The sequence below is a fragment of the Nicotiana tabacum genome, chromosome 24 (genome assembly GCF_000715075.1).
Source record: "Nicotiana tabacum cultivar K326 chromosome 24, ASM71507v2, whole genome shotgun sequence".
NCBI classification, from domain to species: Eukaryota; Viridiplantae; Streptophyta; class Magnoliopsida; order Solanales; family Solanaceae; genus Nicotiana; species Nicotiana tabacum.
In genome coordinates, this window is record NC_134103.1 from 112,280,001 (window position 1) to 112,285,240 (window position 5,240).

Here is a 5,240-nt window from a genome sequence, read left to right on the forward strand (position 1 = left end):
TGAAGTTACATATATGATGTTTTTACTGAAGCCAGAATTTACAGTTGAAAATGTTGCTTAGGTTGGACCGTTGGAAGCAAGCAAGGAAACCTACTTAATTCTAATCTAGTTTGGAGGCAAAAACCCTAAGATATTCAAAGGAAACCTTTCTTTGCCATTAACCCATTGCCGAGTCATATTCTTTTTTTGTTTGTTTGTTTTAGCAATCCCGTTCTTCTTCTTTGTAGTCTGTGATTTTATTCATGAAGAATTTATCCATGGAGGGAGTATCTTCAGAGTTACAGCTTGAAAATGGTAGTTTTCAGTTCTGCAGGCGGAACCAGGATTTCAACCTTACGAGTTTTGAATTTTAGAATGATGAATTCAAGTGCTAATGATTGAGTTGTCGATTTAATAATTGAACATATTTATGTATTTCTTAACACAAAATATACTGTGTGAGCAAAGCTATTGGATTCGGTCAAACCGATAGCTCGGCTTATGCCTCCGCCCTATCCAACTGAAACACAAGTGATGGTGTACCCGCTAGGGTTTTTGGAAAGTTATAGTATAGACTTGAATTACGAAAGGTTCAAGATTATTGGTAATCAATCTCTCTTGAACATAACTGAAAAGGAAAAAATTGGCTAGGGTTTCAAGTGGGAATTGTACAAATTTTTCTAAGAAGGCAGAAAAAAATCATTAAAGGGTACCACACAAGAAGCTTCAAGTCTAAAAACAAGCTCCACATTATGAAAATTTGCCTTGCTAATTCCATTCTTCACCATATTGGGATGAAACATAATTCAGAAGCCGATCTATTGACAAAAGGGAACTCAATGAATAATTGAGAAGATGAAGTAAAAAGTTTTTTTGAGGATGATCATGAACTTGAAAGATTTATCAATGAAGTTTTGAATGCCAAAGCAGAAAGAGTTCTAAAGGAGAATACTATACGTGATCGTAGACGGCATGAGGAATGGTTTATCAGAAAACAATTAGATACTCCCTCCAGTTTTTATGTGTTTAGTTTGATTGACACTAAGTTTAAGAATGTAAAGAGAAAATCTGAATCTTGTGGAAAGCAATTAGACACGTAAATTGAGACGAAGGGAGTAATAAAGTAGCAAAAGTTGGAGGAAAAAGCTTGAGTTTTCCAAGAGCCGAGAGTGAGAGCAATAAGTAAATTGGAATAGATATCTTTTGCTCAAATTGTAGTAATTCTTTAGAAGAGTGAATATGTAAATTATATTTTTGAAGGTATAATAGGAAGCATATTGTACCTGTATCTTGCTTTTGATGCCACTCTTTAATTTGATTTTTGAAATACAAATTGATCAATGATCTTGTGTATACCATTGTTTCTATGTGTTTTTCTAGATGCTTATCATGAATGGAATTTGTGAATATATATGATTGATGACACTTCTTAATTGCATGCATAAATATAGGGGTTGGTACTCTCTTTTATTAATCCGGGGTTTTAGGCCTTCGTGGCCTTTTACAATATTGAATTTAAGAAAATGTCTTTTCTAGATCTCTTACGTTTAAAAGAAAGATCTCTTATGTGTAAAAATAAATCTTTCATGTATAAAAAAAAGAGATGGGGTCATAAAACTAAATACAAGTTTGTAATAAGCCACAAAACCAATTGACCCGTTATTTTGTGTATTTGAAATCTTTATATATATCCTTTGCTTAAATTGTACTCCTCCGTCTCAAATTATTTATCGTGTTTCTCTTTTACACGCACTTTAAAAAAATAATAATTATGAGATATTGTTGACTATTTTACCATTATTTATGTCTTATTAGTATTTGAACAATCATAATATTACCTCATAATTGAAGTGTTTGTAGTCTTCAAGAACAATTACTACTACGGGTAAAATAGAAAGAAATAATTAAATTTGTCTTGAACTTCTAAAATAACAAATAATTTGAAATACTTAAGAAATATGTTACACCCCATACCTAAATAGAGCTTGGTAAGTTTTGCTTCTAGTTGACCAATCTGTCAGCGATGACGTAAGAGGGCAGAAGGTGGCTACACGTTTCAGTGGACTTGCGCCAAATGTCTCACCGGGTGCAGTGACCGGGGCGGGGCAACCCATTTTGCATGTGGAGCGGAGGAATTTCCTATGCACTATGTAGTATAAAGGCAGTAGGGCTCTTTCTCTTTCATTTTAGGAAGCATCACTCACTGTAACTCACCCAAAACGCTCTCAAATCTCCTTTGGAGTTTCTATGTAAACTAGACGGAATCAGAGACGATTCTAGTAGGATTCAATGTGAAGAAGCTTTGGATCTTCATTGTAATACCTGTAGAGGCCGAGTTAATCACCACAAAGGCATAGAAATTCAGGAAAACGTAGCTAGTTCTTCAACAAGGTATGTGCGGCAACTTTCTTTCTTGGCATGATTTGGTGTAAGTCTCTCTCTTTTCCTCTAAAGGATTCCCGTATTGCAAGGACTTGGTTGTTTTGAGTCCTTCCTAATGACGTTGTCCATGTTCTTGCACATTCTTGTCGATAGCATTTCTTTTAAAGTCTAAAATATTTTCAGTTGGTATCCTGAGATCGGTACATATGATGCTTTTTAAATCTAAACTTAATATCTCTTGAAATTGTCTTTGCATTTCACTTATAGGTATATGTATCTATTTTACTTTACCAAGCCGCGTTATAGACTACCGGGTACGACACCTATTGTGCGACCACTGACTAATTGAGTATGAAAAGATACAATGTGAGACACTGTCGAGCCCATGGCCGGGTATGACCGAGCCCTTGTGTGGCCGGGTACAACCGAGATCTCTATGAGTCCGGGTATAAATGAGATAAAATAAGCCTCTATCTAGCCCTCATGTGATCGGGTACGACCGAGACCTCCTAAGGCCGGGTACGATGTAATAAGGAAATAAACTTTACCGAGTCCTCGGTGAGGCCGGGTACGATGTGAAGTAGTATGCCCCATAGAAGGGCTAAATAATATTATGTTGTATTTAATGCATAGTTTCATGAGTGGCTTAACCCTTCATAAAGTTTGCATCGTTATAAGCTTATGGCTTCTACAATTTATGCCCCCAGTGACTTGTCATTGGTATTCAGGTTGAAATCAATTACTCATACTATATTATGCCACTGATTTTACATGATTTCTTAGTTTTACATACTCAGTACATTTTTCGTACTAACGCCCTTCCTTTTTGGGAGTTGTGTTCATGCCCACAAGTACAGATAGATCCGGTGGCACTCCTCCCCAGTAGATGCACATTTCAGCTGTTGGTTATCGCTCTCCACTTTTCTGGAGTAGTTGCTCAAAGTCGATAGGTACTGAAGCATGTGTTCTAATAATTTTGTACGGTGGGGCCCTATCTCGACCAAGTTATATATATGTGTCTTCTTTGGGTACTCTTTGACGCTTGCAGACTAGAGTTTGGTTGTATATCACTGAGTGGGATATAATTTTGTTGGGAACGGTTATAAATATGTATAAAATTTTAATGTTTCTTTTGCAAGTCAGTTGTACACATTTTAAATGTAACGACCCGACCGGTCGTTTCGCTTTCTAGATCCCTGTTCCTCTAAATAAGACTCTCTGTATGTGCTTTTACTATTTTATGACTTACGGGGATAGTTAGTTTGGGATTTGGAAGGGTTCAAGTTGAAATCAGAACACTTGGTTCCTTAAGGTTGGCTAAAAAGGGCTAAGTTTGACTTGAGTCAATATTTTGAGTAAACGACCTCGGAACCGAGATTTAACAGTTCTAATAGGTTCATATGATGATTTTAGACTTGTGCGTATGTTCGGATCGGATTTTGGACGATCCGGGAGCGTTTCGGTGCTTAAGGTTGAAAGTTGGCTTATTGAAGGTTTAAAAGCTCTTTAAATTTGGTTTGGAGTAGGTTTTGGTGTTATCTAGGTCCGTTTGGGATTCCGAGCCTGAAAATAGTTCCGTATGGTGATTTAAGACTTGCACGCAAAATTTGGTATCATTCCGAGTAGTTTAGGTACGAATCGGCGCATTCGGAGCAAGTTGGAAGAACTTAAAGTTCATAAGTTGATTCTATTGATTTTGGGTTGTGATTCTTAGTTTTAATGTTGTTTTCCTCGTTCCGAGAGTGCGAGCGAGTCCGTTTTATGTTTGCAAACTTGTTGGTATATTTAGACAGGGCCTCGGGGAGCCCAGATGCCATTCGGACGATGCGCAGAAGTCCTTTGGCCCTGAGTGATCAGCTGAAGCATCCAGCTTCTGGTGCAATCGCATCTGTGGAGGGCCAGTCGTAGGTGCGAGCTCGCAGAAGTGAGCTAGCAGCCGCAGAAGCGACCCAGCATGGGCAGCCCAGAAATCGCAGATGCTGACAAGGCGACCGCAGAAGCGGCATCTCAGAAGCGAGCCCTCATTCCGCAAATGCGGACCTATGCCAGCCAAGACAGGACCGCATCTGCGATGAACCCCAGGGACCGCAGATGCTAAAGTCCTGGAGGCAGAATGGTCCGTTTAATGCGGGACTTAGGCTATTTTGGCTCATTTTCTTTCATCTCTTGAGCTCTTTTGGAGCTCTTGGAAAGAGGTTTTCACCTAGCACTTTGAGGTAAGTAATTTCTATACAATGTGAGTTAAATACATAGATTATGGGTATATTTTAACATGTAAAATTATGAAAATCATGGGTTTAGATGAAAAATCTAGGTTTTGATAAAAATAGGATTTAACCACGAAAATAGTTATGAAATTGAGTGAAAATTATATATTTGAGTTCGTGAGGTTATGGGTAACAATTTTCTTTGAAAATTTTAGGAATCCGGGCACGTGGGCCCGGGGATGAATTTTAGAAATCCTTCAATTGGGGTTGGGTAATCACTCTAATAGTTAGAATATGAATTTTTGAATATGTATTGGTTAATTTATATGATATTTGACTAGTTTTGGATTGTTCGACACCGAGTTGAGGCTTTAAAACGAATTTGTGACTAGATAGTGAGCCTTGAGATGAGGTAAGTCTCTTGTCTAACCTAGTAAGAGAGAATTTTCCCCATAGATGATTTGAATTAATATTTGCTTCTAATTGTTAGGGCTACGTACGCACGAGGTGACGAGAGTCCGTGCGTAGCTATTATTTATGCTTATGTCCGGGTAGTTTGGGACCCAAATCATGAATTACCTATAATGTTTGCACGCTACTTGTTAATTTAAGTGCCTAAATTATATTTAGAACTTGTTAGAGGATTTGTAAAAGACCGAATTTCACTTACTT